Source organism: Felis catus, chromosome D1, assembly GCF_018350175.1.
Source record: "Felis catus isolate Fca126 chromosome D1, F.catus_Fca126_mat1.0, whole genome shotgun sequence".
Lineage (NCBI taxonomy): Eukaryota > Metazoa > Chordata > Mammalia > Carnivora > Felidae > Felis > Felis catus.
In genome coordinates, this window is record NC_058377.1 from 72822013 (window position 1) to 72846389 (window position 24377).

The 24377-nt window shown below is 42.4% G+C and overlaps 1 protein-coding gene across 30 annotated transcripts in view; it reads right to left on the reverse strand.

The window, feature by feature from the left end:
- SOX6 (SRY-box transcription factor 6) overlaps positions 1–24377 on the reverse strand; it is a 695707-nt gene that overhangs the window by 602633 nt on the left and 68697 nt on the right. For 21 of the 30 annotated variants that reach the window (XM_045039006.1, XM_045039005.1, XM_045039007.1 and 18 more), the window contains one exon: positions 13055–13234. The gene's annotated coding sequence lies outside the window, so the exon portion shown is untranslated. Of the gene's footprint in view, positions 1–4859; positions 5148–6735; positions 7309–7449; positions 7903–13054; positions 13235–24377 lie in introns of those variants that run through there. The other 9 variants (XM_045039025.1, XM_045039015.1, XM_045039012.1 and 6 more) reach the window with 3 other exon arrangements.

Consider the following 24377-nt stretch of genomic DNA (forward strand, 5'->3'; position numbering starts at 1 on the left):
ACAGGATGTTTGCATCGATGCTAATATGCATATCACAGAACGTACTTTGAATTTACCTTATATTTATTGTGCTTATTTATACATGTCATCATTGAAAAGCACCAAATCAATATACTTCAGTAATTTTGATTCAAAATAGTTTAAAACACAAAAACTCTTAAAGAATTTCACAATATCACATTAGGCTTCTTCAATACATGGTGCTTCAATCCAAAGAAATCTTTAAAAGCTTTATAAACCAGGGGAGCTTACTAAATAAAATATACCAGCGAATTCCTTCCTACATGTGCCAGAGTAGAATGTACATAGAGAAAGAGTAAATATGGAAATAGAAAATCTAGAAAATTACAGAGCAGCAAATTCAAGCTAGTTACCAAGGATGCAAAATTTTCTGAAATATATACAACATTGGACAACCAATTGTTAGATTTTTCTGATTTCACCATTCAATCCTCAAATAATTACCGGTTAAGATACTAGCCCAGTTCTTTACAAATAAAGCCAAACAACTCCCTATAAATGCAAAAAGATAACTCCTAAATATGAAGATATTCTAAAATATTGTTTTTCAGTTGAAGTAGTACAAAAGAAAATGCCACTACACATTTTTATGCCATTAAAAGGTAAGGAAGAACATTTTGGAATTCTTTAAACATTTTAAAAAGGAATTTTTTTCAAATATTACATACTGTGTAGGTTAGGGAGGTTTACTGAACATATCAGTATTATAAAGTAGAAATAACTGGACTTTTGATTTTTTAATGTACTAGTTTATAATAAATCACAGCATCTACAATTAGACTCAGAAAATAATTCACATCATTCCTAAAGATGAATGTTTTTTGAGTGAATAGTAAAATATGAGAGATACACAAGGGGTCTTAAAGGAGCAAGAAGAGATTCTGAATATAAACAAGGCATCATTCTGGTAAAAGGAAATACAAACAACTAGCATAAAAATAGTTGATGCACAAAAGCCATAATGAGAGGGTAGCTCAAAAAATAACTTCTACTTTGAATGGTTTGGATGAAATACAAATTATCTACAGAAAAGTGTGGACTGGCATAAATGTTTGTACAAAATTATAAGTGTATTTCAAGAAGTATGCAAGAGGCAACCGCCTGCATGATGCACAAGGTCCCGGCAATGCTCTGCTTAAGTGCTAGTGCACAGAGTCCAAACCACTGCATTTTAATTACCATGCAGCCTCAGATATATTGCCTTTGATATGGAAATGTTCTTGTTCTCTCATCTTCACATATGGTCTCATGCACAGAAATCTTTATCTGATTCATAAAAAATAAACTAGAATCCAATCTCAACACCTGACCTCAGTGCTTAGAAGTTTTTTACTAAGCATGGTGTCACTATAAAAAGAATGGCTAATATTGGTGTAAAGTTGGATATTTTGAGCAACGATATGAAGGATTTACAGTTACGAACTGAATCGATACTGCTTCTCTGAGGTTTTAGGATTTCATGTTCCCTTTTTTTGAGACTACCACAGATTTGAGGAAAAACAGACCAGTACCTTTTTTTGGAGGTGAGAGAATCTGTAGTAGATTTAAATGATATTCCATCTTACAGCCTCCACTCACATTCTTCAGCTGATTTATCCTAATCATGACAATGGATACTTAAAACTTAAAAAGCTCTATAAAAAAAACCACACACAAATTTAAAACTATTTACAGTTTGACTAAATGTCTAAATAAAACAATTACCTAAAAAGCTTTTACCCTCTTCCACAGAACAAGGAAAATAAAAACACTTCCTATAAATGAATAATGAATATATAAAGAGAAGATGATGAAAGTTTCTAACTCTTATCAAAACAATTAGTTCTCAGATGACAATTGAATAATATCAAGCAAAAAGGATACGCTATATGTTTAAAATGTGTTTCCATTTAATAAAAATTCCTTTTCATAGGCTCTACTAGAGTGTCAGTTTGGTTTTTTTTTTTTCACTTGAGTATGTTGAGATTCAGAATATAATCTAATCAGTAGAAGATGTGAAGTTAGGATGAAGACATAGAATGCTCAATATATGATTTTCTTTTTAGGAAAAAAATAATAGGGGAGAGCCATATTCCTTAAACAAGAAACAATTCAAATGCAAAGCTGGTCTATTTCTTCCTCTAAAAGGCAATGAATATTTGTTTACTTATTACCAAATTTCTATATTAAAATCTGTTCTCACATATGCACATAACTTGATAATTCTGAAATAACCTACATTAATTTTTAAAGAACAGGAATATGACCCATCTAACTTCATGACAGCAGATAATATGTCCCATCTGTGAATCATCTTGCTGTATGTTATCTGTGTTTTATCATTTCTAGTACCTGTCTGTGCCTGATATGGTACTCTCAGACACATTAGCTGGATGGAATGTTTCACTTGACTTCAAAAACATCAATTGATATATATGCACCCCTAAACTATATTTAAGTAAATAGCTCTGAGATCAATCAAATTTTTGTTGTACTGTACTACTCTTTATATAACGCAGTTTGTAAATAGTGAAAAAGTATACATGAATTCTCTCATAAGAGAATCCTTTCAAACTTAGATATATAATCTAACAAAACTGAAAAGTACAGAAAATATTGAAAGGGCTAAAGCCCTTTATTAAACCTTGTTAAAAGAAAATTCATTCATTCCAGTACCTATTATACTAATTGAAAGCGAATTATTTAAAACATCACCAATTTCTTCAATATAAGATGTGTAGCAATTTCATCAATGATCAACAACCCAATAATTCCTAAAAGTCAAATAGAAACAGACATAAAATCTCAATAGTGGCCAGAAAATTTATCACATATGTATTTAAAGTAATATACTTTAAAGCCCTATAAAAGAAACATTTGCTAGGTATGCTAACATATTTTAAATGTATGCTTTTCCCTTACTGAAAAAAAAAATCTGCTGCTTTCTGCTACTAAAGAAAAAATGTCCAATAGACAGTATAATATTCCTACTGAATGTCATCTCTTCTAGGTATTCAGTTAGTGAATGCATTATAGAATCAGTGTAAGGTATAGATACTGATACCGCTTTATTATTTAATATTTTTTACATTTTTCTTTCTTTATAGTATAATGTTGAGTGTTGTAGTTACACAATATACTAAGAGTTTATATCATGTTCCGTAATAATAAACTCATAAATATTTTTGCTTTTTAAAAAATACGTGTACACCCAAAGAAACTTCCTTGCCATTACTTCTAAAACAAAAACTAAGAACAACAAGCAGGATAAACAATAAATTTTAAAAACCATCTAGTTTTGCCTCTATAAATAAAGGAATGTGGTGGGAGAGCAGAGGAGAAAGGAGGTGTTGGTAGTACCTGAGAAAAGCAACAGGGAATGTCAGTTTGCCTTAGGAATTAATGATCTATCACTTGTCTGGACCCTGGTTACTTACTGCCTTTGGTCTTAAACTACATCTAATATGTGTGGTACATGCTTGCTTGTTTTCAGAGTTTGAAGGATTTTTTTTTTCAGCTGTTTTCTGTTGTTCTTGCTCTTATTCTTGATGTTGTTTTGGAATAGGGAATAATCCCTCTTCATTTATAAGGTTTTCAAAAACGTAGAAGAAAAAAATCTACATGTCATTTGGCCTACTACCCATGTGCTCACAAATGTGTATTCAGGAAGATACTCTCAAAAGTATATAGATAACTCATTTATGATCTGGTGGAGTTCTTTAAAATTCAGTCATAAGTTTTCCCCTACTAAAAGAAAATGAAATGTTTCAGTGGTTCGATAAAAAGCATATGCAACTAAATACACTGTGTCCCCCACCTCCTGCCAGACAGGTGCACTCTTGCTGCCATAGAAAACCTAACAGTATCCCACTAACTTGTGGAAGATTTAGGATGTTTGCCCACTTGTTTTAAAAATAAAGAGAATCTTCTAGTAGGTAGCAGGCATAACTGAGTGGCCTAGAAACAAGGGGAGGAGGGAGACTGGTGAAAGTGCCTAATGCTGAGTGTTGAATTCCACCTTACTGCACAGGGTAAAAGCGGGAAGGTCATGTTCATGGCTATAGAAATCTGGTCTCCACCAGAGTGCAGGCTAAAGCTGACCTGAGGCTGGGCTCTGGGAAGGTAGGTGGTAAGTTCAAGCACCACTCTGGGTACAGAGAAAACAAGGCACTGCTCCTAAGAACCCCAGGCTGAACAAGAGTGATACTGCACATCTTTCCAGGCTTGCCCCACAGTGAACACTAGCAGCCTCAAGCGGCTAGGCCTGAAGGGGGAAAACTGAAGCTGCAAACCAGGGCACATAAACTCTCAGACCTCCAGGGTGGCGGGTGGGAGGGAGCACACAGCCAGGGGAACAGTCCAAACTAGAAGCCTGGAGCCCCTACCCAAGCCAGGATACAATGTCAAGCCCGGGCTGGTCCTCCTGGATTAGTGCAGATAGAGGGGCACGAGCAGACCTCCCCTTTGGGCGGGGTGTGGAAAAGACTATACTGCCAGATCTGACTCCACATCCCCTTTACTCATTCGGTCTGTAGCCTGCTGCTGGTGTCCCATCTACCCCTCCAACCAGTAGTTCCTCCTCAGCCGAAAAAAGAGAGGAAACAGGAAGAGATGGGGGAGAAAGCGAGAGAAATCAAAGACAAGACTACTCTGTCATAGTCTTCCCTGGAGCCAGGGCCTCCCAGGGCTGTCCGGGTCTGTTCGGCCTTCCCTCGGGAATCCTGTACGTAGCCCGGAACAGATTTGAGTGGATCAAGTCCGCCAAGCCCGTGCCTATGGGCCTCGGGGATGAGGTGCTGAGTGGGCAAGCTAATTATACATGTGGCATTTGGGCAGCCGACCGTCCAGTGACACCTTACCTTATGAGGAAACGTCAACCCCAGCAACTGTTCAAAACAAAATGCCATCGCGGGATCAGCTTCGCCGGCTCTTGGCCGGTTCAGGATTGCTGTTCCCACAGCCTCTCGCACTTAGTGCAAGAATGTGGCCTGGGGAGGCCAGCTGTGGGCGGGCGGACCGGCCAGAGTGGGGGGGACAGGCGGGGCAGTCCTTGCCAGGTGTCGGTCCTGTCCCCCCTCGCCATGGACCGACTTGCAGACCCGACCACTTGACCTTTTTATTCACCAAACCCACCTCCTAGAAATAGACTGGGCGGGGCTGTATCTGTTCTCCTCTGGACCGGGGGGGGGGGGGGGGGGGGGGGGGGAAACCTGGGCATGTGACTATAAAGGGCAGAAACAGGAGACCCTGGGGAGGCGGGGGAGAAGGGCACTCTCGCCTCACGACTCCACTGGACTGTTGTCTGGGCCACCCCGCCCAGGGCCAAAAGCCCGGCCGCAGGAGTGCGCGCCGGGGTCAAGCGCCCGGGACAGGGACGTCACCCGAGCGCCCCATTGACAGTGCAGCGGGAGGTCCGGAGCCCAGCCCAGTTTGCCGCAGCGACGGCTTCGGGCCATCTCGAGACCGAAACTTCAAGCATGGCCCTCAAAGGAGGTCACACACAGAGAAGAAGCCGGGGACAGCCCATCTCGCTAACAGCCCAGCCCCACCAGCACAGTCGAAGACTTATTTTTAGTGCCCAAATAGGGGCAGCATTCAATATCTGGCAATTCATACCAACAAACCTTTTCAAACTTGCACAGCCTAAGAGAGCTTAAATAAAACTCAAAACATGCCGGCAACAACCACCTTTTATCTGCTCGGAACACACCAATTCTTTTTATCTGAAAGCTCCGCGGAGCGCCCGGGAAACGGAGCTAATCTAGCCTCCGCAGCCGCGGGCCGCTCCTCCTGGAGCCGGAACACAAGCCCAGCAGCCTTTGCACAAGCCCCTTCCCTTCTCTGACGGGCCCTTTAAGGGAGAAGCAAGAAAGCAGCTCCCCCGGGAGCGACCAGGCTCGGTCTGGACCCCGGGCGGGTGGCAGCACCGCCCCTGGGCCTGGGCCGAGCCCCAGAGCGGCGGATCTCGGCCGGTCGGCGGAGAGGACAGCGGGCGGCAGGGGCCCGGGCAGGGAGCCGAGGAGGACGGAGGGCGCCGGCTGGGCTCAGGGACGCGGGGTGGGAGAGCGCGGGGCGGGGAAGGTACGCGCCGGCGACCGTGCGCCTGGCCCGCGGACTCCCAGGCCGAGCCCGCGCGGGGCAAGGCTGGGCGGCCGCTCACACACGCCCCCGCCAGCCCCGCACTTCTGCCCTAGCGTCCGGAGCAAAGAGGACCACAGATTAGCACTTGGGTTTCAGACTGTCTTGGAGTTCGGTTTGTTTATTCCTAAAAAGATCATAAAAAGTCACGTCCAAAAATGGGGGAGGGGGAGGAAGGGCGAGAGCCGAGAGAAGTGGAGGCGACTCGCGCAGGGTCCCGAGAAAGTTACGGCAGAGCGGCGGTGGGGTGAGGGTGGGAGAAGGGAGCTGCCGGGTTTTCTAGCGACCCGGGTTTTCTTTATGAACTCCTCGCGCTAAACTTCACCCCGTAAGAGAGCGCTGCGGAGATCCTCGACTATCGCCCGCCCTCGGCCAGCGTCAAACCCACAAATAGTCAAAGTTTCCAAACCAAAATGGGGGTGGGGAGGGGGGAGCGTTAAAAAACACAGAAACCCAGCGGGTCCTCCCGACCTCCCGCACCCCGACCGAGCCTGGCTAACACTGAAGCGCTCCGGAAAACTGCGGCGTCGCAGTCAGTCACACGGCGAATCAACACAACACTTTTCAAGAAAACAAAATATTCGCTGGGAAACTTACTTTGCATTTAGTCTCTATTCTTTGGGGGGATGCGGTTTAAGTCGGTTCGTAAAGGAAAGCTCGTTTTGTCCAGGTTGGATATTGTCTACTTATGGATCAGCCCTTGGGTGAGGGTTTATTTTAATTTATGGCTTATGCATTCTTTTAAGGTCGATTTACATGACCTCCGGCTACAACTAAGACAGCCGAGGAGGGCACTCCAGTCGTCAGTCGGCCAAACCCACAATTAAAACAGCCCTCCCCCTAGTCTTGGTGTGACTAGGACTCTCTCGGGGTAGGCTGGTCGCCTGTTTTTCTGTTTTCTCTCTCTCTCTCTTCTTTCTTCACTTCTCTTTTTTCCCTCTTTCTTTCATTATGTCTTTCTTTTTTTAATATCACGAAATAAGATACGATATCAGTTTAAAACTTTCGGTATAACTTTCTCTAAACCCAAGCCTGCAGCGATAACCAGAACTACAGCGCTCACAAAGCCCTCAGGATGCTGCCCTCTTGTGGGCACAGAGGGCATTACCACCCAGCGATCCCCTCTGAACCCTCACAGAGCACACAGGCATTTGCTTACACACGCACAGAGAGAGAGAGAGAGAGGAGAGAGAGAGAGAGAGAGAGAGAGAGAGAGAGAGAGAGAGAGAGAGAGAGAGAGAGAGAACTACACACGCAGGCACACAAGCTTCCTCTATCACACAGTTGCGCAAACTTCAATGAAATACCTACCTCAAACTTCACGGAGACTTACAAATTCATTCTCTAAGCCACCTGACTTCTTTTTCATATCATTCCCAGTTACACAGATTAGAATATCTATACGGGGAGGCGGAGGAGAAGGAATAAGGTGGGCCGAAAGGGCGGACAGATTTCCGGACGAATACTTAGGATGGCGATAACAGCTTTCTGTTGTCAAAGGTTGCGTTGTCTGTCTCTCTCCCTTGCCCTTTTTGCCTTAGTGTCCTACGCACAGTTATCTACAGCTACAACATGTGTTTTCTCGGAGTGGATTTTGGGGGTGGGGGGGTGGCAAGAAAACCAGAAGCCCGCCACGCAGATCTGTCACCGCCTCCGGAACAAGGCACAACTCTCCGAGAGGGGGACGCATCCTGGGGATCCGCGCGTCCACCAGCGAGCGACAGTCGCTCGGGCCCCTTTCTCAGCCTCCACTCCCCCCCCTCTGCGTCGGCCCCGCGGAGCGCCCTCCTCCCGCTCCTCCTCCCCTCTCCCCTCCCCAGCCAAGTACGGAAACCCGCCCGGGCTGGGCAGCCGCCGCTCCGGCAACCCGCACCCTCACGGGGCTCCGCGCGCTCAGCTCTCGTCCCTCCGCCTGCCTTACCCCAGCCCCTCAGTCCCGGCTCAGGGAAACTAACCCCGGAGCGGCCCGGAAGGGCAGAAGCGGAAGGCACCGGGGGCCGGCGGCCCGGCCCGGGGTGCCTGCCCCCTGCCCCCTCCGGCTCCCCAACAGGTAGCTCACAAACGGGCCGCGCGCTCTCGCTCTGTCTCCCTCGCTCTCTAGTTAGCTCGCTCCGTCCCGGTTACCTGGGCGGGCTCCAGGATGGTACCGCACGGGAGGGCTCCTTGTGCGCTGCGCCGCGGGAGTAAATGGCATTAAAGAAAAAGGGAAAGATACAAATAAAAAAAAAAAATTAAGGAAGGGGACTCGATGCTAGGTCAATTAGCACAGCCCCGGGAGCAAGGGAGCAGAACCCCCCAGCGCCGCGGCCGGCGCAGCCCGTTAACTCAAGTCTGCGGGGGTGTCCCGCCCCGGGCGGGGGGAGCGTTGACCGGCAGAAGTTTGCCGCCGGGGTGCCAGGAGGTGCGCGCAGAGCGGGGTGACTAGGGGCTTCCCCCTTGAAACAAGTGAAGGCGATGGTTAGTGCTGTCAATCTTGGCAATCAGTGTGAGCGGCCATGTCGTAAGTATTCAAAGCATTTCCCGTCGTGCAACATCAGAAAGTGAGTGGCCAGGGCATTGATCTGAGCGAGGGAGAGGAGGCAGGGCTCCCCTCCCAGACAACACAGGCAAGATGAGACAAGAGGCGAGGGAGGCAGCGAGCCAGGCAGGGAAGCTGGGAGGGAGGGGGAGGGCCGGAGGAAGAAGAAGGAGGGGAGAGCGAGAGGCAAAGGCAAGAGAGAACCGGAGAGAGAGGGCAGAGATCGGCGAGAGCAGAGGTTGGAATTGGAGAAGGCGCCTGGGAAGCAACTACTGGGAGAGAATTGGAAGGGAACAATGAAGCGAGTTGGGGTCAGAGGGGAAATGGGGACAAGTATTGGGTGGGAAAGAGACAGGCTGAGGAAGGCGTAAAGGACCTAAGGAGCACTATTAGGGCTGGGGCTGCTGGGAGGAGGAGTCAAGAGGAAGGCGAGCTGCAGTGGGGCAAAGGTAGACAACTGCAGAGGAAGAAAGAAGCAAACTGAACAGGAGGAAGGAAAGTGGGAGAGGGAAATGGAGGGCTGGTAATTTGTGTTTTGAAAAAGTTATGTGACAGTGGAGGAATGGGCTGAATATTAACAAGTACTGAGATGTAGAAGTGGACCACAAAAGTGAGTCACAGGAGATACAGAGAAGAGGAAGGACAGGGGCTGAAACAGACCAGGAAGAGGGAAAGATGGGTGAATATTAGGATGAATACTAAGAAGAATGAAAGAAAATGAAAAAGAGCAGTGGTCAAGAGAGTTTAAAAAAAGAGATGCAGGCGCCAGAAATAAGGAAAACACACCATTTAGAAGGACCTCAGTCAATGGGGGAAGAGAAATTTATTTCAAGAGGAGGAGGAGGAATTGAAAGAAAACAAGAAAAGGCAAGTGGCATTGGGAGATCCTTAATATCTGTAGGTGGAAATGTTCCGCAGGCCATGTGGATTATGAGTTTATGGATTAAAATGATCAGAAAAAACATGTACAAACAACCCAAAAAAAAACTATACCTTTACAACAATAAATAAAATAATTCCACACTTATTATATGGGTATGTTTGTGTTACGTGGAATTGGGTGGGTGATATATGTGTATTACCTCAACTTTGTAGAGGAAAAGATTTGAAGATACAATTTCAAGAGGGGTAGCTTGGAAGTTGTAGAAGAAGAAAAGAGTGTCTGTCACCCTGGGCAGCATGTAGAAATGCACAAGTCAGATGTAGGAAATTATATTAATAAAATTCCCCCCCCAAAAAAACACATAAAGATTCTCTTTGATGCACGTATAGGATAGATAAGATTTGCAAGGGCACAGAATGGCCTAAAGGAGCAGAGACTTGGAACTTTATCTTAGTACACACAAGCTGAGCGACGGAGAGGGGAGGGAATACTCCTGGTGTCAGGTAGTAGAGATGCAGTGTAAAACAGATGAGAAAACCGGCTCTGACAACAGCAGACACAGAGCTAACTAGAGTCAGCGTGTACCACATGAGGCTGGCCTGCCTTAACCTAGGCCTCAAAAATAGACTAGATTTCAGAAACTGAGGTCAGTGGAGAGTCAAAATTACATCAAGGTTAAAAGCTTAAAGAGAGGTTCTGATGTACCTGCAGCATAAGTACTGCAGAGATTTGTGGAGGAAAAGTCTTTACTATGCAGAAACTGATAGGACATGGCCATGTCGAGACATTTCATAAACAGGGACTTTGTGAAAGAAGATGTGAACCAGGAGAGATGGGTCAGGAATTATGACTAAGAAATTCAGAAAATTCATGGCAATCTAAAGTTGCCAAGACTTTGGACAAGACTTCCCACAGATTAAGTGATAAAAGTGATAAAGGGGAGAAAGCCTTGCCTTTATCACATTTACTGTAAAGAAAATGGAGAGAGTGAGCAAGCACAAAGGACAGAACAAGCTGAGATGTCAGTCATATATGGGCTTCTTAAAGTGTATTTTACATTTGGTTTCATAGAAATTCCAGACAAGAGAGGAAAAAGAAACAAGGGTGGGGATGAACATCTTGGCTTAGTGGGGCAGAAGGAATAGCCAGATGCTTCTACCCCAATAGGAAATAGGATGCTTGAGGATTGGGAGCTTGGGGACTGTAAGTTTAAAATGACTTGATGACTGTAGGCTGAGAAGACAGCTAGTCCCCCAACAAGAAATCTTGTGTCCCCACCACCCACAGCAACTTTCAGCACTGGAAAGGCTGCCCCCTGGGGCCAGAGCCTAGAGGCCCTCAAAGAGAACGCCTGGTATGCCTGGTACCTGGAAGGCCAGTTCCTTCCACCCCAGGCTTCCAGAACTACCAGGTGTGCCCCTTGACCTCCAAGGCCCAAGGGACAAACCCAGACCAGCGTTCCTAGCCTAGACTTGGGCCAAATCTTTTCTGGGGTTTGTTTTTAGTTGGGGGTTTGTAAATGTGAGTAGCCAGGCCCGCGCTGGGTTCCAGAGCCTCGTGCTCTTCAGCCGCCTGTCCCAGAACTCAACCATAGGGCAAAAGAAAAAAACAAACAAACAAACAAACAAACTCTCCAAAGCTTGAAGAGGTCAAAATCGAACGACCTGTCCTAAATGCCTGCAGAGTTTGGGCAGAGAGCTAAGGGGGTAGTTTCAGTCCCAAAGCCTGAATCCTCACGGAAGAGTCACCGGGAGAGGTGAAACATCTGGGACGGAACCGCTGGGCTGCCACTGGGTTCCTCGGAATTGCTGCGACAAGTCTGGCTTTTCAAGCACCAGCGCATCCATCTCTTTGAATCACACGGCATTAGGGATCTGGGGGGTAAGGGGGACCCCACCAACCAGATGCAGGCCGCTGGCAGGAGACAAAAAGAGGGGAAAGGCGACATTATCAAGATCTCTGGAGTCCAAGGCCCTAATACTGGGCCGCGGTGGACCTTCCGGTTTGGAGCGGCAGGAACTCTCTTTAGATTTTATCTAATAAACTGATACCAAAATAGATTGATAAGGCGGAACCCCGGAGCTGGTCACAACACTGATCCCTAAAGTTAAGAAACTGAAGTTTGGGGTCTCGATACTGCACTTCAGGCTGTACACGGGATGACACGTGGCCCTGGAGGCGGGGGTGCACCCTAAGGGTTCTCTTTCAAGCCTAGGGCACGACTGTACAGCGCAAGGGACGAAGCGAGAGCGCTGCAGCGGACTGAAGTGCCGGGCTCTCCACCTGGTCCGCACTGGCCTGAGGGCTCCGAGAAGTCCCACAGGCAGCGGAGGACACCCAGGCACCTTACCGCCAGATCCAGGCGCACTCAAGCTCACTTGCCCTGGGGGTCCGAGTGCCGCGCGGCGCGAGAACCCTGGGCGCTGAGATGGGAGAACCAGGAAGGGAAGGAGGGGCGAACGCGTGGGGGCTAACTTACCTGTCGCAGCTGTCGCTGCCTCCGTGCTGTCCCGGTGTCCCTGCGCACAGCAACCAGCAAAGGCAACTCGGCTTTGCTAAGTTTGGCCTCGCACCTCCAGAGAAGAGGCGCGAACCCGCAAAGGAAAGGCGCGCGCAGTTCCTGGAGAAAGGTCCGCCTGAACTTGGGAAGGGCAACGCAATGAATTCTGCCAAAGAAGTTAATATTTAAAGCACCCACGCAAAAATCATAACGACTGTTAAAACCTCGAATTCTCCCTGTGAAGTCTCCTTACACCGGCCGGGCGAACGATTCAGATCTACATCTTAAGGTCGCTAACTTCTTTCAGGAAGGGCTTTATAGCTACTGTATAAATAGGACAAATATAAATGTCTTTACTTCCAAAACACGGGGAATGAGAACTTTTACTGAAACGAAGAATAAGTGAAAGAGTATAAAAAGCCAAAAGGAAGAAGTTGAAAACTTTAATTACAGCACGGAGAAAAGTTTTCGCAATTGTTTTCCTTAAACAGGGATAACAAACATACCAGCACTTCGGTAGCCCACCGCACTTCATTTAAGTTTGGTGTAACCAAATAACCCAAACTCCCAAATAACAGTGCCCTTGGGACTCTACCTCAAAGAGGTCAGAACTCGTGTTTCAACAACAAAAAGCCAAAAACAAACTGTGAATAATGCTCTGTGTTCTTTAAGACGTCATTTTGCAAAAGGACAAGGCATTGTCCCTGGACTTTAAATGGCTAGACAATAACATTAAATTTCATTTGAATCTGCGCGTCATCCTGTTGGGAAGACCACAGCGGTGGCGACAGTAGCAGCAGCACCGCCACAAAGGAGGTGGGAAAAGTGGTAAAAATGCATGAACTTTTTTCAAAGAAAAATAAAGATAAATCAAAAATAAGTTTTACAGACATGTTCTTCCTGGCTTAGGAAAGTTAATTTCTAAATGTGCTTCTGCTGTCTAAGGTGCAAAGCCGAGCGAGGGGAGTGCGTGGCTGGAATCTGCATGCTGATAAGAGAAGGCTGATGTACTTACAGTGACAGAGGGCAGGCTGCGGGAGAAAAGCTGTTTGTGTTAGCCTGCGAGTTACCCAGGGCTGCAGTGAGAGCAGAAGGGAGGAGTGGGAGTGCCAGTCTGCGTACACCTTCACCGCGTCTCATTACATCTGCCAGCCTCTCTCTCCCTCTCTCTTTCATTTCCACATTCCCTTTGTTCCTGAAAAAAAAATCTACACGTCACATCAGAGTCCCCAGATGCAGTCTACACCAAAGAAAAAAAAATGAATAATTCAATCAAACTGTGCATAGTCTCTAAGGCAATAAATCTATTGCACTTAAAGAAACGAAGGGTAATTACCACCATGGAATTAGAATAAGGCCAAAGACCCGAGATGTCGTTGAGTCCCTGGGTAAACTCCCCGGTCAAATAAAGTTTCATTTATTTAATCCTTTTGACATCTCAGATGGAAAGTCAAAGAAAGATTTTTAACTTATTTTAGAAGGATATTCACTTCTTTTTCAACACATTTTAAAAGGGGGGGGGTGGGGGGGAGAGAAAAAGCCTAGGGCATACTACCCTGCTCAAAAGGCTCCAGAGGCAGCAGCATAGACCGGGCACAGACACAAACCAAGACAATGTGTCCGTGGAGCCCGTCCAGGGTCCATTCCTCCCCCCCCCTCCTCCCACACTCACACTCCACCCTCCTCCACTCCCCTCTAATCAGACGAGGATCACCCTCCACTCTCACCCACCACCGCAGCGCAGCAAGAGGGCAGCTGGAATCTGGGAACCTTACCTGCAGCACCAAGACCTAAGAGAAATCGCGCTTCCCTGCCACCAACACCCCATGCCAGCCCCATGCACCCCTCCCTCCAAAGTCCCATAACCATCTACTTCTTCCATCTGCCTAAGCGAAACTGTAAACGGGATTTTCCCCCCACGATTGAATGGAAGCTCTGTACTGTACCGACTTCTGGATTTGCCCTGGGTTGAGTTTAGGGAATGTCTGGAAAGGAAAAAAAGGGGGGGGAGGAGGGGGGGTAGCTCAAGCCTTGTCCAAGTTAGTCAGAAGGCTGTGTTAGGCAGGAAAGAGGCTACGGGAGAAACAGCTGGAATGCAGACTGGCTATGGATATCTCAGTTCTAGGAACCGTGTCCTTTCGTCCCGGAGGTAAGACTGTGTGACTGTCGCACGTTTATTCTTTCGCTGTCGGTGCCTCTCTTCCCCACTCCTAAGGACCCCTCCCACTCGGATCAGCGGGCATGCACCCCAGAGAAGGGCATAGCACGACGAAGGGTTTTTATTTTCCAGGTCTTTCTACTCATAAATTGTGGGTGTCATTGAAATGAAATTAGCAAATCTTCTACCATTGGCTGCAGCGACCAAACCCTCTGTCCCCCTTCGGGTTGAGCGCTGATCTCGGCATCTCCCGCTGCAGAGCGTTCCTGCAGCGCCAGACGGCCGAGTCGCCTGGCCTGAAGGCTCAGGTGATGCCGAGGAGACTCGCGGCGTCCCAAACGGGTTCCGCTGTGGGTTTGCACCCCATCACCACCTCCCACTGCCCCCGCGCGCTCAGACGCACGCACACACAGACACACACAGAGATACACACACATTCTGACAATCTGGCCGAACTCCTCATTTATACTCAAGTCCCTTTAACCGTCAATTCAGCCCGCTGGAGAGCAGCGGGAAAACTAGGATGATACGTGGTTGAACTGCGAGGGTGCCAACCTCCCCGGGTTGTCCGAGCTCTGTTTACGTGCCTAAGTCGCCACCTTCAGGTAGAGCGAAAGACTGCGCCGGGCTCCCCGCTCGTCTAGACAAACCCCGCAGCCTTGGCTACAGCTGGGACCGCTTGAAAGGGAAGCGACCAGAGGGCCCGCGAGTAGACCCGCTGAGGGAGGCAAGGCCTGCTCTCCGAGACCGGGCTGAGAAGAGTGAGGCTAAACTGCACGCTCGCTAAAACCAATAGCCGAAAACCGAGCAAAGGCTCACTCTCCCAGCAAAGTACAAAGCTCCGGGCCAAAGACTCTGCAGCTCCAAGACAGGCGCTGCTGTCCCGAAACTTCAAGCACTAACTCCCAGGCCAGTGACGAGGGGTGGAGGCAGCCTCGGAGAGGCGAAGCATCCGCTCCAGTCATGGCTGAGGACCGAGCTCCCTCTTTCAGTGACCTCGACTCAACTTGGACACCGCACTCCCCGGGGCTCCTGTCCCGCTTATTCCGTACCCACCGGGCAGAAGACAAAGGGACTCCGGGAGCGGCCAGACCCAAGGTCACTAGAGGCGGGCTCCCCGACAAGAACTGTACGCCTGAGAGGGACGCTCAGGCAACGCAGTCGCCTTTGCTTGCAGAGCTGGACACTTAGCTCTATAGTCGCCCATTTCTCAGAAAATCAGTCCTTCTGATTGTCTCACAATGGATTCGGTAAAATAATGATTGTTAATTATTTCAGCGATTTTCAACTTTCCCACCCCTACTTCTACTGAATCCCTTTACCACCACTGTTCTTCCTGTATTCGTACCTTACATTTCAAAGATACCGGGCTTAGGTATCCCCTACCTAATCCTGAAATAACTTGTCGTTGTTCTTTGTTATGCCTGGACACTGCCTTCAAGGCTTGGGATGTCTGCAAAGCCACTCTAAGTCCATCCTCCTCGATGAAATGTGCCCCAAGGGTACCTTGGTCTTCCCTGCTACTTGGGTGCATAGACATTCTTTAAATGCAATGCTTTATCAAAGGAGAGGAACAAAAATTTTATTTATCTCAAGAAAAAGAACAGTCAGGAACTATCTTGTGTTATATGAGGCCATAAATCACTCATTACTGATTTCAGCTGAGGCCTTCAGTATTTTGGTCGGCATAATAATAATAATAATTAATGAAATAAATTAAATTTTAAAGAAAGAACCACAGCTACCCAGTGCTAATCATGGACAACAGAAATGTCTTTTCAAAGAGAGAAGTAACACGCCCCCAAGCCAGACCCCCATTCCTTGGTTTCATGCCACAGCCTAGCAAATTAACATTAGATCGCTCCTCCACTCATGTAGAAAGCTGAGTGTTATTGAATACAGTACTGAATTTTCCCAGGGAATCCCAATTATAGAAACACCTGTGCTAAGTAATGCTATTCTAATCCACTATGAAAACCTTAAGTATGTAATAGCCCTCAAATCATCTCATTTCTTAGTTGCAGTGGGGTGGGCCAACCTCATGGAAGAACATTAGACTTGTATAATGCCCCCAGAGCCTTATCTCAGAGGGGACTTGGTTTTACCATACATAATCCTGGCAGTTCATCTTCTCTTAAGTGAAAGGCATATAAACGTGAAGCCTAATGTAACTGGCAGAAACTAAGCCTGGGTAGAAACCTCATTTAAAGAAAAACCAAAGGCCAGTGACTACAAAACTGGAATACATGGCACCTGTGCAGTCAGGCACCCATTCCATGATCTTTAAATCAAAATGCTAACAACATGGAAGAAGTTGTCACTGTTTGGTATATATGCTTCACTTTACTATAAATAGAATATCAATGGCAAAATATAATGAAATAAAACCACCATAAGAAAGAATGCGGTAGAAACCAGAAAATATAAACCTCTACCAATTTCCCCCCCAAATACATATCAGACCCAATATTTTTAAATGCCAGACCTAATGTTTTTAAAATGCTTTCTGAAAGAAAATTATGTATTAAAGTACTGATTGTTTTATAGCTTAAGGCTGACAACACTAATGCCACTAAAAGATCCAAATGAAAAGTGAAATTTTTATCAGTCATCCAAATGTTTGTCTTACAATGAACATAAAATTATTTTTCTAACTAAAGGTGATGTAAATAAATACATAGGTAAGTATGAATGTCACAAAAACCACAGAAGGAAAAATATGATAAAGAATTATAGGATAATTCAACCACAGAAATAACCCTTATTCACTAAAATTCGAAGTATCTGTCCCAATAGCATCCTTCTAAGATATCATGTTACCTTTCCATCATTAAGTAATATTTTTAAAGCATGTGCATTCCTACATATGTGCTTCTCTGTTTAAAGAAATACCTCTTCACAGATCTGAGGTTTACAATTCACTAAGATGATTACCATTCCATTCAGTATACACCTTAGCCACACTAGAAACATTTGATAAATCATACAGTCCCATCTCAATGCCTAATAAAAGACAAGCAAGGGACACAAAAATAATGGTGTAAAACTGCTCGTTGATAAATAGCAAACACCAAAACAATAATCTCCTAATATTACTAGTCTTTAAAGGTTTGATAATTTACCTCAGCAACTATAGGCTTTATGTATCATTATGTTAGCATTGTTTTAAAAAACTGAATTTAACTAAGTTCTCTCATTTTAAAATTTGTTACTTAAGTTCTTTCCTCCAAATCCCAGATTGCTATTTTTAAATTTTCTAAATAGAGGATTTCTTTTGTGTGTGTGTTTTTAAATATCACAATTATGTGGAAGACGTTTGCTTGTTCTGCACATTTTTATTCACATTTAAATATTTATTGAGTGCCTATATGTGCAAAGCAAATAATTAAAAGTGTGTATTTTAAGGATCTATCCTTTTCACTTTTATGATTCAATAAATATTAATTAAATTTTCACATATACTGAAATTCAATTAATATACTGAAAAATATTTTTTACCAAATATGCCAGCAGAAGTATTCTGTTCAATACAAGTATATTTGATAATTACATATGATATTAATTCATTTTATATGGCATATACTGTTTAAATTACCTCAGATATTTTTATTAAGCAACAAACTATAGACATTTCTAAAAGTTTTTCTGACTTATCAAAGTGTACAAATAAAAAACAGCTTTATTTAACAACAATCTATAGTTACAATCCAATTCCAAATAACGTATTTTATGTATTTTACTCTTAAATCAGTTGTAAAAGAAACTGAAAACCATATCCTCAAATCAGTCTTTAATGTAATTGCTATGCCAAATTATTCTATAACTTGCTGGTTTTATTTCTCCAATATATATCATAATCATATATATCAGATAAAGCTATTATCAACCTAAAGTCAAACAAACAAATGAACGCTAAAAAACAAGTCAGTGTTCCAAGTATCTGGATGTTTGCAATTATTTAAATAACTCATTGGATTTTACTGAATTTTTACGTTTTCAGCAGGATGTTTTGCATTAGGTTTGAATATTTACTTTTTAATGGGGGAGGGGGAAAGACAGCAACACTGAGAATCTGCAGCAATGATTATCCTTATGCTAATTCATGTCTGTTTAAGGCAGTAGTAAATGAAAAGCTTCACTTATTCACACTTAAAGTTCTAGAATAGTAGGTTCCTGGAGAAAATATTTCAAGAGCTCAATACAGAAACCTCTTTTAATTGTACACAATATGTTATCAATCTACTTTCAAAGTTGATGGAGTTTAGTACTAAGCTGAATATTAAGCAAATAAGTGTTAACTATGTTCACTAGAATTAGCATATTTCAGATTATAGTTTATAAATTTTTAAGAGCATCAGCATCATGATATGGTTGCCATAGAAACTGCAACAATATGTCATTTCAATTAATTTTATATGCAGTGATAAGGCCTAGTTCTACATCACTTCAATACAAGTTTGAAAAGCAAAGACTGAAAAGCGATATAAATAGCAAATAGTGAGTTTCTAATTGATACCAGTTTAGAAACTAATAAAGTACAAGCCTTTTAAAAAGAAAAATACACAATGCATTCTAATTGCGTGAAAGTACAGCAATTTAATAAAGGTCAGAAAATGTTTTAAAATAAGTACATTCTGAAAAAAAAGTTTTCACTACCAATCAACTACTTGACTTCTCTTAGTATTCCATACTTTAGTCACTTAGGTTTATTTATAAGTAACACAAAGTATTAGTTATCACATATTATTTAATTATTAAACTATGGATGCTTTCTCTGTTCTTTAGGGATAGGTGCATTTGCTTTTACATTATAAAGTCAAAACAACTGGTGCCAAATTTTAATATTTTTAAAGTAATTATTGCAACAGATCCTTTTCACTTAGAAGGAAGCACAATGAATTATTGCGAGAAAACTTCTTAGCATGTCACTGCCAGAAATATTCCATTGACATTAATGGCTCAATTATTGGAACAGAAAAAGCTTATGAAAATAAAGCATGTATTTCCTAAAGAAAAAGTATGGCAAAAGATTTGGAGCTCTTAATTAATGTTCTCTGGCTAACAAAAAACTTTTCATTATATTTTCTATCATTGCACATTCTGATATGGAATATGCCCAAGAAAACTCTGAAAATGATTAGAAAAGGCAAATTATATTTAAGTCTATGTTTATCATGCAGCTTTTTTAGGTATAATGTAGCCTGTATTGCTAATAATTTCAGTTAATTACTACAAAGCAATGTCCTCAAAATATCTATAAAAATATTATAACACTAGAAGTATTTTTTAGAAAAATAAATGAAGACCGCATGTATGTATTTTCTAATGATAAAGAAACAATCTAAAGACGAAAAGATAAACATACACAACTTATTCTCTGATAGGATTAAGAAGATTCCAAAGAAGCATTTAAATCCCCAGTTTTCCTGACAATTAACAATGAAAAACAGATGTTTACAAAGCTATTTCATATGCTGTCTTAAAAGACGACAAAAGATGGTTTGTGGATAGTAAGAAGGAACAGCCAGATAACTGCTTGCCGAGTGTGTATTTAAAAAGCATTTTCATTGGCTCAGTTATTGTTAATAGTGAAAGAAAACATTTTGTGATGCACATACTGTATGACTGTGACTATAGAAAACTGCCATCATAAAGTCCTCAAAAACTCTTAAGATGTAATTTACAAAGATAATAATAACACAGAATTATTTCACTTCTCTGAATGCTACACATTTGCATACCAGGACTATGTACAATATACTCATAATACACATTCATAATAACAAGGACTTCTTAACACTATAACTACAGCATAAGATCTGTGCATTAGACAATTCATCCTACCAAGTTTTACTTATTGGTGTGAAAGTGTTAGTCTGAGTAAGGCAGGTGTTAGCTGTCCACACAACTGAAGACCAACACATTAACTACTACATCACCATTGTGAGAAAATACAGTGATAAAATGGAAAATCGTGTGATCCTGCAAGGCAATAACAATATTATCTAGTAGTATCTATCTAGCATTATATTGGAAAATGTCAAATGAATATTTTTAAGGTTGTATGTCATAATTATGGACCTAGGTTTCAAAAAAGCTTAAAATATAACTAATGTTTAATTGTTTTTGCTATTATTTCCTGAACCAAGCACCATGCTAGGCACCTTAAAAATATTTAATTTTTTAAGTATCTGGACATTTTTACTTTCTGGAAATATATCTTCATAGTGAATCTTCTTCATGAAGCATTAATCTCCTGCCTACATCACAGTATCTGTGTATTTGGTATCCACTACAGATACTAGATAAGTAAATTCTGATTATTGTCCATGTTGTTTCTTGTTCTTATTCAGCAGATAATAAATAGATCCTTAAAAATAACAAATACAGTATTTCTTTTGCCTACATGGGTTACTTACTAAATTTACTCTTGACATTTTCTTTTTTTTTTTTTTTTTTTTTTTTTAGTTTAGTCATTTATTTTGAGAGAGAGAGAGTGTGTGTGTAAGTGGGGGAGAGGCAGTGAGAGAGAGAGAGAGAGAGAGAGAGAGAGAGAGAGAATCCCAAGCAACCTCCACACCAACATCATGCAGCCCAACACAGGGCTAGAATTCACAAATCAGGAGATCATGACCTGAGCCGTAGTTGGATGCTTAACCAACTGAGCCACCCAGGAGCCCCATGACATTTTCTGTATTAGTCAAAATGGAAAAGATACTTTTGAAACAGAGTGGAGACAGGTACAATATTGCCATAGGTACAATGTGTACCTGGATTGGCACAAACTGAGCAAAAATATCTAATTATGAAACATTCTTGAATATATTAAAACATTTACATTTTTTAAACCAAAATTTTGCTTAACATATGAAAAATGACAGAAGATAATTACTTGTCCTTACAACTGTATGAAATATTCAATAAGCCATAAGCATTTATTTATATGAATGTTATTATTGAAATTGAATGTATTTTACTGTGAAGCTTCAATTATCTCCCAGATTATAATAAAGTATGAAATATATTCATGTATTTTACTTCATTCAATTAAAAATTTTTTTAATGTAAATTAATTATTTACATGAACATTACAATTTATATTAGAAGCATGACATTTAAACACAGGGAATAAAGAAACTACCTTACACCAGCAACATTTTGGTCTTGATATTATATTAGTTAAAAGACTGCTGGGGCACATGGGTGGCTCAATCTATTGAACATCTAACTTCAGCTCAGGTCATGATCACTCACAGTTTGTGAGTTCGAGCCCCCCATCAGGCTCGCTCCTGTCAGCGAGGAGCCTGCTTCAGATCCTCTGTCCCCCTCTCTGTCAGCCCTTCCCTGCTGGCACTCTCTCCTCAAAAGAAATAAACATTAAGAAAAAAAAGACTGTTAAAATCACCAACAGACTTCTAATTTAATATAGTATAGTATAAAATGTGAGCTTTCTCATTCTGCTTTTATCCATGTGTCTATATTTGGAAAAGTGTGCAATCTAAATTTTCTATGAACAGTTTTTCATCTTAGAAACTTAAATAAGATATATTCTACAATTAGCAAACTTGGTTTTGGTCTCTTTGTAATTAGTATTTCACACAGTGATGCATATAACAGCTAATATTCTGCTGCTCTATAGTTACACAAGGAGTGTTCATATACTACTTAGTTATTTTGTGGTGTCCTTAAGTAAACTAAAAATCCCAAAATGAGAGAACTAAGAACAATTTACCCAAGCTACATCTAAATGTGTAAAGCATGGGTGCTAAGAAGAGTCAGAAAAGAATAACAGTATCTGGTTTCCTTAAGCATATAGTTCTCTCATTCATCACAAGTTATTCCAGCAGATGCACTGAAAGATGCATAAGATACATTGAAATGAATAGTCATTCAAATGTCACAAAAGGCAAATACAACCTAGAAGCAGTGGAAGTAATATCTCACTTTCCCAGAAAGTATAATGATGTACAAAAAGGTGACCTAGAGTATCAGATTATTTTAATATTAGTCTTGTTCTCATTGACTATATATATTTAGACTACCCTAAACAAGAGTTCAGCATACAGTTTAATAAATCAGCTTCTAAAATAATTTATATATAACTGCAGAATTTTTCAGATTGCCGAGTTTCAGATGGCCAATTTTTTTCAGATGTGCCCTTTCATACATCTATTAATAATCTTGTATTCTAAGTCATTTCTACTTCCAAGACACTACTTCTACATTCACTAGTCATTATCTATTGTCTTCTTGTTTTAGCAAGTGCATGTTTAATTCTTGTTTTCAATTTATATGTTATCTAGTTAATATTCAGTGCAATATTGGTTTCAGAAGTATAATTCAGGGCCACCTGGGGGACTCAGATGGTTACGCATCCAACTTCAGCTCAGGTCATGATCTCATGGTTCATGAGTTCCAGTCCTACATCAGGCTCTGTGCTGGCAGCTTGGAGCCTGGAGCCTTCTTCAGATTGTGTTACCCTCTCTGTCTGCTCCTCCCCTGCTCTTTCTCTCTCTCTCTCCTTCTCTCTCTCTCTCTCTCTCTCTCTCTCTCTCTCTCTCTCTCTCTCTCAAAACTAAATAAACATTAAAAATTTTTTAAAGAAGAAGCAGAATTCAGTGTTTCACCACTTACATACAACACCTAGTGCTCATCATGACAACTGTCCTTCTTAACAAGTATCACCTATCTAGCCCATCTCCCATCCACCTCCCTCCACAACCCCCACTTTGTTCTTGATCATTAAGAGTCTCTTGTGGTTTGTTTCCCTTTCTTCTCTTTCCCCATCCTCTTCCCATATGTTCATCTGTTTTGTTTCTTAAATTCCCACATACGAGTGACATCCAGATGGCTAACAGACACATGAAAAGATGCTCAACATCACCCATCATTAGGGAAGTACAAATCAAAACCATGATGAGATACCACTTCACACCTGTCAGAATGGCTAAAATTAATAACACAAGAAACAACAGGTGTTGGCAAGGATGTGGAGAAAGGACAACTGTCTTGTGCTGCTGGGGGAATGCAAACTGTACAGTACAGCTACTCTGGAGAACAGTATGGAGGTTCCTCAGAAAACTAAAAATAGAACTACCCTATGACCCAGCAATTGCACCATTAGGTATTTACCTAAAGTGAATGTTTAATTCTTATATGTCATCTCTCCCATCTTCCCAATATAACTATATAACAACTCGTGGCTAAATTAAGTCAGTGCTTACATTATCACACAAAGTAAATTTTGTACATGGCTAAGTCAATACATGTCATAAATACATGTCATTTATTTCATAACTTCTTTGTTTTTCCTTATCGAAAGCCTCACATATAATAATCTACTAGTTTTTTTGTGAGCTTATCATCACTTTTCCCACAAGTTTTCACCCATCAGTATTATTTTCCAAATTGTCAAATAAATCACCTTTCAGCTCAAATTCAAACTGACTGCTCTCCATGCCTTTGCATAATTCTCACTCTGGTCTTTGTCTTTATATTTTCTTGTGTTGCCTCCCGTATCTTCCCCATCTTACTGGAGCACATTCTCTGGTAGCTTCTTTAACAAAAAAGTTGTATGAAGAGTAAATTTCAGGGACGCCTGGGTGACTCAGTCAGTTAAGTGTCAGACTTTGGCTCAGGTCATGATCTCACCACTTATGAGTTCAAGCCCCATGTCAGGCTCTGTGCTGACAGCTTGGATCCTGAAGCCTGCTTCAGTTTCTGTGTCTCCATCTCTCTCTGCCCCTCCCCCGCTCTCTCTCTCTCTCTCTCTCTCTCTCTCTCTCGTGCGTGTGCACTCTCAAAAATAAACATTAAAAAAAATTAGTAAATTTCTGTTGTTAATACATCTGACAAGTTATCTATCTCTCATGACATTCAGTTGATAGTTTGGTTAGGTATAAAATTCTAGGCTGAAATCTTCTCTCTCAAAATTTTGTGTTCCATTATGCTCTAAACGTCAGTGTTGACATTGAGATGTCTGCTTCGTAATCGGACATGACCTACTTTTGTTTTTTTTTCTCTGGAAGCTTTTGGAATCCCTGTCCCTATTGTTTTAAAATTTTACAAAAATGCACTTGGTGTAGATATTTTTTCATTCATTGTCTTGGATACATGGATGTTCTTCTAATCTGAAAATTCATGTCTTCAGTTCTGGACACTTTCTTATATTTTTCCTTTT